This window comes from Podarcis gaigeae, assembly GCF_964106915.1.
Source record: "Podarcis gaigeae genome assembly, chromosome: 4".
Classification (NCBI taxonomy): Eukaryota; Metazoa; Chordata; class Lepidosauria; order Squamata; family Lacertidae; genus Podarcis; species Podarcis gaigeae.
This window is the reverse complement of record NC_139677.1, coordinates 42407560-42422633: the sequence shown is the minus strand read 5'-3', so window position 1 is coordinate 42422633 and position 15074 is coordinate 42407560. Positions and strand designations below refer to the sequence as shown.

General features: G+C 42.0%; 1 protein-coding gene and 1 long non-coding RNA gene across 3 annotated transcripts in view; one reads left to right on the top strand and one right to left on the bottom strand.

Annotated features, from left to right (window-relative positions):
- The window catches only part of NHS (NHS actin remodeling regulator), a 239617-nt gene that overhangs the window by 104967 nt on the left and 119576 nt on the right, over positions 1-15074 (bottom strand). The window lies entirely within an intron of this gene.
- On the top strand, positions 10777-13787 carry LOC310842590. Its single transcript, XR_014563250.1, has 2 exons — positions 10777-10893; positions 11805-13787. It is a non-coding gene; the product is annotated as an uncharacterized lncRNA (long non-coding RNA).

Below are 15074 nucleotides of genomic sequence, written 5' to 3'. Positions count from 1 at the left end.
TTATCCAGTCTCCTGGCTGGTTAATTGTTGGATTATCTAGAGCTCAGAAAGTCTCATTGCCTGGGGGAGGGGCTGTATTCTCTGGCACTTTCCTCCTTCCTGCTGGATTTTCAATTAGAATATTAAAAAGTATCAAAAAGGTGGGCACACTAACAGCATCTAAGATGCCAAAGGACCTATTGCAGAGAAAAGCAGATACCAGGCTTGCTTGTAGGGTCTAATCTCTCTCCGCCTGTCTTTATAACCAGTATGCTAAATTCCACTCACTGCAACAAGGTGCAAAACAGTGAGGTAGGAAGAAAAAACATTTTTAAATTGTTCTAACCCACCCTGGGACCTCATGGTGAATATGAATGTCAATAAATAATAAAGGACCTACTGCAACAGGAACCGTATGTTGGGATGACCTATATATGCATTATAAAGCTGCTCCTTTACTACAGGTGAGTAGAATTACACAAACACCTGGTGAAATGCAGCCACTGAATATGCCTATTATACAGGTGAGGAAAACTGAGGCTGTGAGAGTAGTGGGGCAGCAACTGCAGAGGTTTCTCATCCCACTGCTAATTTGGCTTGCTATTAGGACACTTTTGGGACTCAGACACCCTCAAAGATCTACTGTAAATCTCCCAGTGACCTACCATAAGATCCCTATTTACTTTCTTGGATTATTGCAGTGGAGGTTTGGAAGCCATACCTGCTAAACCTGCATTGGATGTTGTCTTTTTAAAAATAAATAAATGAGAAAGGTCTTTAGTATTTACCTGTTTTGAAAACTGCGTAACAATTAATGACTGTGCGTCAGCTGGGACAGCAAAGGGAATCCTTACATGGCAAACTCCACCTTGGAGTTTTAAAATCTAATCTATTTATTTATTAAATTTCTATGCTGCTCTTCATCTGAATATCACAGGGTGGTTTACAATATAAAAATACGTACCATAGTAACAAACGAAACAGCCCCCCCCCCCCAAGTTTAAAAGGCCACAGATTGTTTAATTAGTCAAAGACTTGGTTGAAGAGGAACATTTTCACCTGGTGCCCAAAGATGCACCAGGAGAGCATTCCACAAATGGGGAGCCACTGCAGAAACGGCCCGTTCTCATGCTGCCGCCCTCTGGACCTCTTGTGGAGAAGGCACCTGAAGAAGGACCTTCAATGATTATTGCAGGGTCCAGGTCAGTGCATATGAGGAGAAGCGGTCCTGGAGGTATTATGGTCCCGAGCCAAAACCAACACTTAGAATTGGGTCCTGAAATTGGTTGGCAGCCAGTGCTTTGAACTAAAGGATGGAGAGATGAAATACAAGCTTGCAAGCCTTGGCTGATGTTCTTTATCTGTAGCCAAGTAATGGGCTAGAAGTTATCATTTTATGTTATTTCATTTTATGCCTCTGAAACGTTTTGATTAATATTCAGGGCTGTGTCCCGTTTTTGTGAAAGTGACTGCTTTGGTTGCTTGGTTTCACATTTTAAGAGGAGTCAGCTATGTCAAGGGGAACCAGCTGATACTTAGGCCTTTGAAAGGCTTTGCTCTCATGGTGCTTGTTTTTGTTTTAGGCTTAAAGAGAGGGTGGTATCATGATTTTGACTCAAGGTCTCCCTGCCCTTCTCTCATAACAAAAGAATAAAACAAGATGGCAGCAATTTTTATTGTTTGGTTGTGTTTTTATATTTAGTACACAATCCCATGTATATTTATTTACTGAGAAGTAAAATCCATTTAAGTTAAGCATCCTGTTCTCACAGTGACCAACCTGGGTGACTATGGTTCAAGCAGGATATGAGAGCAACAGTGCTCTCCTCACCTGTCATTCCCAACAACTGGTATTCAGAGGCAGGATCTGGTAGTTCCTATAGCTATAATGACTGGTAATCATTAATAAACGTCTACTGCATGAATTTATCTAATTTTTAAAGGCTGGTCATCCCCACATTCCATAGATTAATCACCAATTCCTCAACAAAGGTTATGTAGGACTACATAGGACGGTGGTCTTAGATTCTGAAGATGCTTGGATTGTGTAAGGTAAAGGTAAAGGGACCCCTGACCATTAGGTCCAGTCGTGACCGACTCTGGGGTTGTGGCGCTCATCTCGCTTTATTGGCCGAGGGAGCCGGCGTACAGCTTCTGGGTCATGTGGCCAGCATGACTAAGCCACTTCTGGCGAACCAGAGCAGCGCACGGAAACGCCGTTTACCTTCCCACCGGAGCGATACCTATTTATCTACTTGCACTTTGACATGCTTTCGAACTGCTAGGTTGGCAGGAGCAGGGACCGAGCAACGGGAGCTCACCCCATCACGGGGATTCGAACTGCCGACCTTTTGATCGGCAAGTCCTAGGCTCTGTGGTTTAACCCACAGCGCCACCCGCGTCCCTCTTGTGTAAGGTACAAGCATGGATAAGGGACAAATTCTGTTCTGTTCACAATATCCTAGTCCTAAACGAATCTGCACACTAAAACACAGCCATCCTTTGAAATCCTCTGAATGTTGTCATACACTTCTCTAACTAAAGATTCATACGGAAAGAGAACCACCTCTGGAATCAAAAGCTTGGATTGATATTTTTGAACAAACATCAAAAAAAGTAGAAGTAAGTGCCCCATCCAAGCTTCCCCACAACTTGCACTTTTGAACTTATGGGATGATCAAACAGTACTTTTCTGATCTAAGGAATTTCTTACCAGCTTCTTTGGCTCAGAAATGGAAGACGCTGCAGGACTCAACATTCTCATTGTGGTAGAAGACTACATGGATTCTGGCTATTACACAGAAAAGAACTCACAAATTATGTGTTTCCAAAGGTAAGGAAGAGATGGAATATTTCCGCACTGTTTGGTGGGATTTCATTTTTGGATAAACAAAAATATATTATCTCACCAAATCACAAAATCTGGCTTTTACGATGTGTTTTGCTACTTTTATTTTTCTACATTATCTGATCTCTATTTGGAAAATGCAACCTCTGTACTGCTGCTATGTTTTGTAACTTTTAATACATTTGTTTGTTTAATTTGAGAGTTTGATTTTATGTTGATAACATTTTTAAAAACTTATTATTTTGTAAAAGAGCACTTAGTGGAGAAACACATATACAAAACTGCAATGTATTGAGAGAAAATGATTGGAAAAACTGCCACCCTGGTGCTTCGTGGAAGAAGGGTGGGATATAAATATAATAAATAAATCAAATATTAGGCAGTATATTGTTAATGATGTTAATGATAATTGCATACAGAATTAGGTACAAAAATGTGTCTTTTGGGGAAAATGAGCATGAACATGTGTATAATCCTAAAATGAACATAAGCTTTGGGGAAAAAATGAGAAACTGATAGAAACCAAAATGGACAGATTCATCTATTCCTAATGACAAGGGTAGTTGTCTTGCAGGTAAAAGGGCAATAAGGTAAGAACAACCTTCTTCCAAGGCTATGGGTGGTAATTTCTGAATCCTCTCCTTTCCCCACGTGCCCCCCACATCCCCAAAATATGCTCCAGAGGGCTGGGGAAACAGCAGAGAAGATGTAGGAGGTGTGGGGAAAGGAGAGGGCAGGGAACTCACATTGCATGGCTAAAAGGCATCGCACTCACTTAACTGTCTATCTAGATACCGTGCTGCATTTCTGCCTTGTGGGAACCCTCTCAGTGCCCCAACAACAGAGAAGAAGAGACAGTTCCTGAAAAAATTAGCTCAAGGATACTATTGTTCCTGATCTTCTCAAAAAAAGGCAAGACACAGTGCGTGTGGGAGGCGGATTCTCCCCCCCCCAATCTACTTCCTGTCTATTCTATTAATCAAAATTTCTGTTCCTCAAACACAGCAACTGTAACCATTCTGCCAGGAATTATACATCAGTGGGAAACAGCGCACAAGGCTTCAGCCTCTTATGCACAGCTTTCCACAGGCCAGGTCTTGAGCTGAATCAACTTGACAGCTGAGAGGAATGGGAAGATTCCAGCAGTCACCTTTCAGCTTGCCGGCCTGGCTTGTCATATGACAACAAAGTCTGGAGAAAACAGACATTGGCACCTGGGGGAAGGTGGAAGGGAGAGGGTACGTATGCATATATTTTTGATGAGGGGTAGTAGATAAATTCAGATGTATCTCGAAAAATTCTTATCCTAGAAGCCAGGACCCTTCTAAAGATCGTACTCTCCATCCCTTTTAATCGCAATATTAAAGTAGGGAATATCTATTCTATTCCTTATTGTATGATCAAGCGCCCCTGCCCCCGTTTTTATCACTTAAAAAAGTAAATTAATGTATTTATTTATTTATTTATTTATTTATTTATTTATTTAAATAAATAAATAAATAAATAAATAAATAAATAAAATGCTTTTCAACAATATAAAACAAGCAGAATGAGCCATGAAAGTTTAAGCCAGTTAGGTATCTGCCCAAATTCTGAAAAATTATATCAACAGGAGAAATCGAAAAGAGGGAAGAGGTGCTGGGTGCTGCTTTTTTCCTTGAATGAAAGCCCCATAAAGTGGCGGTTTGAATAGTTGTTAATCATCATAAATAATGGTTGCATCAACCAGCCCTTAGTCTGCATGTATTACCATCATCTAACATTTCAAGTTATGGTTTACTATGAGATGTCAATCAAAACACAAGAAAGTGTTTGTGCAAATCCTTACTCCAATAAGTGGTTTTTTGAAGTCTGCAAAAATTATTTTTGTTGTAGTCAGGATGAGAGCCTCTCTTTTCTCCAAATAGATAACCACCAGCGAAACATCTGAGGTTTAGCTTGGGAATGCCCTATCGGCAGTGTAAAATGCCCCTGCTTTTTTCCAAGCCAATGTTTTTAACACTAAATGAAATCAGCCCAGACTTAAGCCACAAGAATGCATTTGTAGTCATCATGTTGCGTTTAACTCCGCTTAAGGACTATTATCTGCTGCTTTTCCCGTTGATGGAAGGCTCTTCAAAAGAAAAAGTATTTGGAGAGTGTCCAATAATTAAGATGTGTACTAGGGAACATAATAATAGGGTAAAAGGAATCCCATAACTTGTCAGCTCAGTAGACATATAAACAAACTTCAAAAAGCAGTCTGGCAGGGTGGAGGTGGGGGAGCATGCTGTCTGCATAGACATTATGAAGATCTTGGATGTTTGAGTGCACCATTATTTTGGAGGTTTAAATCAAAGGCTTTTTCTGGGCCTCTCTCTCAGTCCCAAATTTGTAGATTTGCAGAAACCACTTCATTAAATAGTTTTGCACTCTCTCTCATGCTCACATTTTAAGACAAAACATATAGCAGCTTTTAAATAATTTGAAATCTTCTGGATTTAACTATCTCTGCTAGATAACCAGATTCTATCTTGTGTGACCTAATATACACAAATACTGTTGCGTAACTCCAACCCGCCCAATTTATTCCTCCAAACTACCCACACCCTTTGCCATGTGTGATCAACAGAACTGGCAAACCTGGGCTGGAAGAGTGACCCATAGAGATCAAGCAAACGCTTCTATAGGCTTGGCTTACAGGAAACCTCTACACATTTCATCTCCAAGAGGTTGTAAAGGCTGCCTGCCACAAACACTATAGCTGCTTCACATAGCAATCATGTTGGCCATAACGTTGGTGTTGCCTTAAAGGGCAAAATGTAATGTGCATCTACTCTTTACATATGGATCCAGCGGAACATGGAGTAAAGGCCAACATGTGGGGCTATTGCACAACTGGTGGTCCAAGCACTAATAAAGTTCAATTAGTGTAATGCATTAATGGTCATCAGCCATCATATAACCTCTGTGCTGAGAGATGTGTGTTGGCTGCCAATCTGCTACTGAGCCAAGTTCAAGGTTTTTCTGTTGGTATGTAAAGCATACCAGGCAGCAGTGTATTGCAAAGACCACCTTACTCCTTACAGTACCCCTGCCCTGCCCTTAAAGTCTGCAATGGAGACATGGTTGACGGCACCCAACTGTATCAGATTTATCTACTCACAATAGTGCTTTTAACATGGTGGCCCCTTAAATTACAGAAGCTGAGAAGCTGGACTGGAACCATCAGTGAGGCCTTTGAGGTACCCACTGAAAATCCTGCTATTGCAGGAAACTTTCTCGTGAGGTGACACCTTATAATTAGATATCCAGTTGGCATTTTTATACCATTTGTTCTGATCTCTCTTTTTTTGTTCTTCTTTTAAACACAGCACAGATATTATTTATGATCTGCAGTAAACAAGTAGAGTAGCTGCATAAAGAGTGAAGAGACTCTCAATCAATCTGGATTGCTCACACTAGTCAGCAGCTTCGACCCTGCACAGTAAGTAGGTCTCCAGGCAGCGCTCTAATTTTTGCTGCCATTGTGTACAGGAGCAGTGTTTAAATCCTTATTATATCACCTTGCTCTAGCCTTCGCCTTACATTTTAGATCAAGTGGGACTCCTCTTCTTGTAGGAACAGAGCGTAGTTCTAAACAACATGGCCTCCTGACTTTCCAGCCTCTCTAAATAAATAAATAAATAAATAAATAAATAAAGTCAGTTTGCTTAATGCCAGATGCAGGCAGCCCAGCTCCTCTTGCAGCTTGGATGTGAGTTTGTATAGCCTGAAGGGACTTGCAGCCCTGCCTTGCTCCCGTCAGAAGTCAGCAACATTTCTCAGCCTGCATCCCTAAGGAAATGGAGAGACCTCTTTCCTTAATGTGATGAAGGCAACAAGGAGCCTTGCTATCTGGTGTGGTCCATCAAGAAACAAGAGAAACGGGGAGGAAAGTAAGCTAATGACAACAACAAAGAATATAAAAAGACATACAATCTCCAGAGCAAAGGCCATAAACCCAGGAGTAGCCATCATGGTGCCCTACAGACATTGCGGCCTACAGCTCTCTTCACTCCCTGACAATTAGCCATGCTGGCTGCGGATGGTGAGGGTTGGAATGTAGCAACATGGGGAAGGGCCACAGGTTCCCCATCCTATATATATTCTACAGGGAAGCTTGACTAGGTGCAAGAGGGAAGGCTTCCAAATATTACTCTGAATAACAACACCAAACAAGATTTGCCTTCAGCAACAACAACAACAATGGACAGGTGAGCATCTTTGACTCAGCCACTGGGATGAGGGATTCCAGTGAAGACTTGGTACATGATGGCACATAGGCAAGCTTGACATCTGGCATTTCTCTGTAGAGCCACTTTTTGAGGGTGGGGGTGGGGGGGCAGGCAATCATGGAAGCAAGAATAACAGGAAAGCATTTTTGCAAAAATAATTTACAGGCCTCTGCTCCGTTACCTCTAGGTGAATTAGCAATAAGCACTACAGTTATGTGACAGCTTCTGCCATAGCGGCCACACAATTGCATGATTATCTGGGTCAAACATGCTTTTGTTTAAACACATCAAAACCTTCACCAGTCCATTCCACACTATAAACTTTGTTAATTCAACTGCTATGTATCCACCTGTGGAAGGCTATACATGGTGTATTCTTTATACTGTGCATGGAAGTTCCTTATGCATTCACATGCCTGTCTTTTCAAAGGATGAGGAACCCAATTTTGGGGTGTGAAGAACTTCTCAGCTATTGCAACTTAAAAAAGAGACCAGTCTTTATTTATAAAATGGCATCAGCTATGTTATCCCACCCACACATACACACAAGGCAGCCAAAATATCTGAAACAAATTGTGTAAACTTGACATTTTATACGGATTGTAAATCTTTCCCAATAATTTTGCTCAAGCAAACTGTTATGCCATTGGAAATCTAGTCCAAACTGGAGCTGTGCCATAAGGTATACAAACAAGGTTTCCTTCTTTTCCTATTTCTTTTCATCCTACAGATCCCTCATGTCTGTTGTCATGGTTCATGTATAATAAGAACCAAATGCTGGCAGATATTTGTTATAAAACTGAGCAAGGTCAACTGGGCTGGTGTTTGTTGATACGCCATTCCATTCCATTCCATGCGCGCACACACACACACACACACACACACACACACACATAGATCACTAGTCTGACTTTTTACAGGTGTAAGAAAGGTATCTGGATCTCATTTAAAACCAGCTAGACACATGGAGTACGGCACATTCCGCATTCACAATCCAGAAAGCCTTTCTTGTTCACCAACAAAAAATCACCACAAATACCTCTCTTTGACTTGCTGTATTTTATATTAGCCACACCCAGAAGCAGGACATCAATGAAGAATAGTCCTATTCCTACACTTCCTGAGCCCCACAAAAGCCTGGTTGTAGTTAAGAACAGCTTGTATTCTACAGTAGTCTGATCACTTTGACTGAGCTTACTGCTTCCTATGGGATGAATGGCCCATTATTCCTGGGTGGGAGTGACACTGTGACCAAGTGCAGGAGTAGCATTGAGAGAAAGCCACTCTGGCCAACTGCACTGAGTAGCAATGGGGGAGGAACCATTATTGGTTATTGCACCGAATGAGCTTTTAATTGCACACACTTATGCAATATAAAAGGTATATAGCCTAGGTGGAGAGGGTAAACAGTACACTAAATCTTCACATGATTTAAAGATAAGTACACCTGCTGTTTCCAGTGCAAAAAGTTGGAAGGGGTTAGGCTCATTGTAAAGTAGAAAACAACTACACTGAGCTGCATGCACGCTGAACTTTGCAGCCAAAGAGCACAAGCTGACTGGATAACTGTGGAGGTCAGGAGCCTATGGGAGGAGCCATGAAATAATGGATTGTTTTTGTCACTCATAATCCACAGCACTTAGTCTGATTCCTGTTGTATTTGGCAATCAGGATGTAACGATAACATGGAGGAATGAAGAAATGTTTCCTGTGTGGGCTCTGGAATTCTTTATTTTTATGGTGACGACATTATGGGGTGGGGGTGCAAGGGAAAGGGTGTGGATAAGAGGAAAGAGTTAATCTTTCATGTCATCACTCTTTTAATTCAAAGCATACTCATGCTCAATGTTGCTATACCGCACAGGCTGGTCGTGACAATCCACCACCACCTGAATAAATAAACGGCAGGGTAGTTCGTACCATAGATTTAAGGGGAAGGGAGAATAAAGATAACAGAAAAGTTTCAAAGCATATGGCACATAAAGGAACACCTTTTAAGACACTGGATTTCTAGGTAAAGCCGTAATTCTAAGAATGCTGAGTTGCAAGCATGCTTCTATACTTAATTCTCCTCAGGATTAGGATTTGGTTGTCAGACCCATCATTGCAACTCTTTCATGGCAACGCTACCTTTGAATTGCTGGTGCCTCCCCTGGAGGTGATTATAGGTGGGTCTACGACATTCTGCAGACAGCTGTTCTTTGGGTGGTGCTATGAGGGCTTGAAAATCCCTGCTTCAATCATCTAGCATAAAGTCAACACACATAGAGCTCTACCTGTGCTAAAAGTGTGGCCCCCAACTCCTTCCTTGCTTTTACAGGGTCATTCATTCACCTGTGAAGATTAGGCTTTTTGGGTGGCTAGGAATTGTGCTCGCAGGCTTCTCATAGGCATCTGGTTGGCCATTCTGTGAACAGGATGCTGAACTGCTATTCTGCTATCCTAATTGCTATGCAACTGAATTGGGGGGGGGGGCATTTCGTTTTGTAATATAAAAAAGTATTAAAAATACAGCATGATCACTATAGGACTTTCATGCAGTGGTGTATCCTTCTGCAGAAAGAAGATACAGTCAACTGGCACAATTCATCTGAAATCAGATACAGACGCTTCAGGTTACAGACTCTGCTAACCCAGAAATAGTACCTCAGGTTAAGAACTTTGCTTCAGGATGAGAACAGAAATTGCACAGTGGCGGCACAGCGGCAGGTGGAGGCCCTATTAGCTAAAGTGGTGCTTCAGGTTAAGAACAGTTTCAGGTTAAGAACGGACCTGCAGAACGAATTAAGTTCTTAACCTGAGGTACCAACGTATAAGGTTGGAAGGGAGCCCAAGAGTCACCCTGTCCAACCCCATGCAATGCAGGAATCACAACTAAAGAATACCTGCCAGATGGTCATCCAGCCTCTGCTTTAAAAACTCCAATTAAGGAGAGTCCGCCACCTTCTGATGTAGTACATTCATTCCACTGTTGAACAGCTCTTACCATCAGAAAGTTTGTCCAAATGTTTAGTTGGAATCTCATTTCTTCTCCTTTGAAGCCATTAGATCAGGGCTTACCCTCTGGAGCAGCAGAACTTGCTCCATATCTTCCATGTGGCAGACCTTCTGATATTTGAAGATTATTATCCTATCACCTTCTCTTCTTCAGGCTAAACATACCCAACTCCCTCAATGACCACCAGAGGCGGATTTAGGGGTGTGTGACCAGTTTGCACTTACTGGGCGCCAAGCCGAGAGAGCGCCACGGGGGACGCTGCAACAATAACGAGCAATGGAAGGCAAGAGGCTGAGGGGGAGGTGCTGCGCAGGAAGCCAATGAACTTGAGAAGCCCAAAGTCCACCACTGATGACCACCACCATCCTATTTGCATTGCTAATTGCTCACAAAAGCAACTTGGAGGTTTGTGACCAGATTGTTCTAGAACAACCATTATGAGCCCAATTAAACATAATAGTGCCAGTGACATTCAGTGTAACACTTAAAGAAAGCTGAACAGACCCAGATGCAGTTACATGGCTTTTCAGAGCACCAACCCAAAGTTTGCAAATTCCAAAACAACACCTTAATCTCTTTGCAAAATTTTTAATGTAAGCCCCATCCCAATCTCCAAAAGTCTTAAGACCACATATCTACTTCTTTTCCCAATGATGTCACAATATCTAGGTCTGCAAAATTCCTCTTCCTTCGCCACCCAGGTTCCTATCTACTTATTTCCTGCACTCATCCCTAAACCACTCCCCACAACCACCAAATGTGGCAAGGGAGAGAAGATATTCACACAAACATGCTTGATCCTTTATTATAAGGTGAGGACTACCAGCTTGACTGGGTGTTCCCAACCACCAGACAACAGCTTTGGTGCCTCTGAATGATTGCTTGGACATGTCCCATCCAAAGTGCACTAGCCTCACAGATTGAGAACTAGTAGCATTTTCTTTTCTAAGACAAAGAAAACAACCGGCAACAAGAGATAAAAATAGATTGGCTGTTAATAGTTTCCATTGGAAATATTTTACCCGAGTTGAGCAACTGAAAGAATTAAGCGTTCATGTGGAATCTCTCGGCAGCAGCTGCAGTGTGTGAAAATAGGGGAGATGGCATAAATGGCTTAATAGCATGGGTCTAAAAAAAGACCCCTATATTTCAATGTCCAATGGAAGGAAGGCTTTACAGTGTTTTGACATCCATGATAATTTGTCTCACATTATTTTATTTTAGCAAAATTTATATTCTGTCTGATTATAAGAACATATCAAAGCAGTTTACAAATAAAAGGAAACATTAAAATCACCAATAAAAGACAGTTAACAAGTGATACCTAAAAACATTTCAATACTAATTAAAATCTACAAGAAGCTAAAAACAGATTAAAATGCATGTAACTTCTGCATGTCTGGATAGGCTTGCCTAAGCAAAATTGTTTTCAGGTTTCATGTAAAAAGATGGATGAAAACGGCTTCCTCACAAAAGGAACCTATTGTTAACAGAGTTCTCTGAGAGTAAATCACCAGTGCTACCTATTAGGAACATTTTTTTAAATGTTCAAAAATAAGAACTATGAAAATTAAATCACCATCTCTTTAGTTGTTAAGGGGGCTTTCTTTGAGACACAATGCAATTTTCCTGGATCAAAATGGATATTCAACATATGGAGCCATTTGGAAAAAAGGGGCACTTGCTATGATTTCCACATCTTGTAAGTATTCCGTTCTCTCAGGGTCAGTCCATGCTTGCTGTGGGCATAAGAAGAAATGGATATAGAGATGGCAACAGTAAATGCACACAACAGAGCAGCCTGCCATTTGGATTCCCAAGAGTTCCAGATGCCAAAGACAACCGTATCACTCTGGAATTCTTCAAATACTTCTTCCAGAGAAGTATAAAGCAAGAAGACTGTGTGTATTTTGACCACAACTAATAATTATATGTGGCTATCTGTATCAGTGCCAAGCTGTGGTCCCATGTATCTAGCATCCAAAATGGCAACTGACAGATTGATGGCTTCCAATGAAGAAGTCCCAGCAAAAGGGACTGGCCTGTATTCCTTTCAATCATTTACCATGCAATTTGAACTTCACCATTCATTATCTTTCCCCACCCCCACACCTATACAGGAACAGCACAGCTACTGATTTAGAAACCTGGCATCCAGATGTATATTCCAATCCTAGAGGCCCTGTGAAGTTCCAAGATTGTTGAGTGAATGGGTCCCAGGGGGAGAAAATGCCTCACAGCTAAGATATATAATTTGCCATGCATCCATTAAAAAAGTGAAACGTGCTCCTTTTAACCTCTGAAAATGTGATCTATAGGAAAATAATGTCTCACACAGCGCTGGCCCAAGACATTTTGTTGTCTGAGGCTAAGTACAAGAGGGCCCCCGCTTCCCATTCCATGCCCAGAAGCCAACTGAACGGGCATTTGAATTTCATTTCAACGCCAGTGATGTCAGAGCACCATTTGAGGCACCAGGCCACATTCAGTGCCACAGGAAAGGCAGGAGAAAGAATGGCTGGGGTGCTCCAGAAGAATAGCTGCAGGCTATTGTTGCTGTCCCCCAGACACCTTCCACTTGAAGTGATTGCTTCCCTCTGTCAAATGATAGGGCCAGCTCTGCTTTCACAAAAGTGTCAGTTGCAACAATAGTCTACATTTCAGACCAGAATAAAGAATCCCATTAAATCTGGGAAATACGTATTTCTAAGAGGTGAAACCTTGGTGAAAATCAACTCTACTAAGCCAGAAGCTGTAACCCAAGTGGTATGCCATGGGGCTATCACAAACGCCTGGCTTTAAAGGGATACTAATGGACAGAAGTGGAGTTAAGGAGACTCTGCTGCTTGCCTGCTCACCCAGGAGGCCTTGCCACTCACCAGAGGGAATAAGGCAAGGGCACATCTGGAATGTCACAATATAACCAAATAAGCACCATTGTTAGGCTACTTTTACTATGTAGTCCAGTAAAAGAGAAAGGGGAAAAAACTGTTCCTTCTAAATATTGACAATGCGTCTTTAGTCTTGTCCATCCAGTAGACTCATAACTCCTGGCCGGAACTCCTTTGGAGGCTGAAAGAGCTCTTGACAGGATCACACCTAGGTGCCCGCTCTGGCACTGAGGAACTCAGAGAGCTTACTGGAATTCTGGGAAGCTGAAAACAATGAAACCATAGAGAGAGAGGGTAGGTGGCACAAATCCTAGATCTTCATGCCTACCATGTGGTGGTGGTGGTGAAAAGAATTACTTCTCTGCCATCAATGCATTCTCTAGTAGACATCCAGCTGAACATTTCCATGTGGTGAAAGGGACTGTGAGATCTGCCCGGTTTGAGGAGTTGAAAGCTCGCTGTAGTGGATCCATGGCTGTGCAATGATCTCCCTACAGAAGGGTGCTTTGCCTCTGCAATGTATTCATTTAAGTGACAGCTGAAGACAGGCCAATGGGTGACGTCTACTTCAAGTATGACACTGCTACTATACTAGTTGTGGGTATTTTATGTGAATCGATTCCAATGGATTGGCTTTTGTTGTATTTTATTTTGCTGTACATCTCCTTGTCACTGTTGGGAACGGCAGTATCCAAAAACCTAAATAAATAATTAAATACTCTCCTCAGTCACTCAATACTGTAGAAATGCATGGCAAATCCCCCTGCGGCCTAATCAGGAACGAGCTCGAATAAATGGAATATATTTGGAAGACATCCATTAGCTGTTGAAAAATAACCTAGTTTTAAATCTAACTGATTCTGAATCACCCTCAAGCTACAATGCCATACACTAGACCCCAAATACGAAAAAAGAGCTACATAATAACAGTACATACACACAGAAGCAAACACACACACACACACACACACATACACTCAAACTGTTTCTCACGCCATGGTGTGGTTTTGCCTCCAAACCATTGAGCTGAAGACCAGGTAGCAGCAGCAGTTAGAGTGGCAGGCAGGAACGTACATCTGTCTGCATGCCATAACTCACAGGAGCCTTCTTGTTCCTGTACAGAGAGTGATCTCTCTCACACACAGAGAGAGAGACACACACAAAAACAAACATGCTGGTTGTAGCCAGGAAGTTTTCCCCTTGGCCTTGCACCAATGGTCAATTCCATTCTCTTTCCCCATAACAATGTGCTAGTAGCAGCTTTACTTTTGTTTCTCTGGCTGATCCCTCCATCTGCTCAGTGACTGCATCAATTCACCAGCCATTTTCCTGTCTCCTGCTGCTCTGCACCCCAGCAGCCGGCCAATCATTGTCTCTAATAAATCAGTCAATCCCCCTAAACAAAACCCTCCAAAGCTGGGCAAATCCTTCTGACAGCAGCCACACAACTGAAAGGAGCTGAACTTGGGCTTTTTTCTCTCTTTCTCTCGTTCCTTTTTTTTTTTAAATTCAATGGTACAGGCTTTGCTGACCTCTACTCAAAAAAAGGGGGGAAATCACATAAAGAAAAAGAACCCACAGACCTGGCATTCTACGTCTGTCCTCCCACTTTTCTCACTTGCAGTGGTTTTTCATTCACAAGAAAATGTACTAGACGCCTGATTAAGGTGTACTTACTTGATAGAAGATTTGACAGCGTGGTGGGAAGGGGGGGGTCCTCAGTCTGCCGCAGAAGTGAGGCTGCTTAGACATTAAACATTCTGTCTACCTACTTTTAGGGATATTACCATAGCGACAGTGACAGAACTATTCTCAAGTGCAGATGGGACCACATTTACTAAAAATGCATGGTGCACCTTGCCAGACTTTTAGAGTCTATTACTGTAATTGTCTGCAGGTTTCTGCATTTTTACAAAATAGCGCAGTATTATTCTTTTTAACGACTTACTCACCAGGCAAGGCTGTGGCTGCTGTGCAATGTTGTTCTAAATACTCATTTTTTGAGTGCCAGAAAGAAGTTGTAGGTTTAGATTAGGAACCTCACATGGATCCCAATGTAATCAGAAAAGGGAGAAAGAGCCTCGCCCAAGTAACCCCAAAGA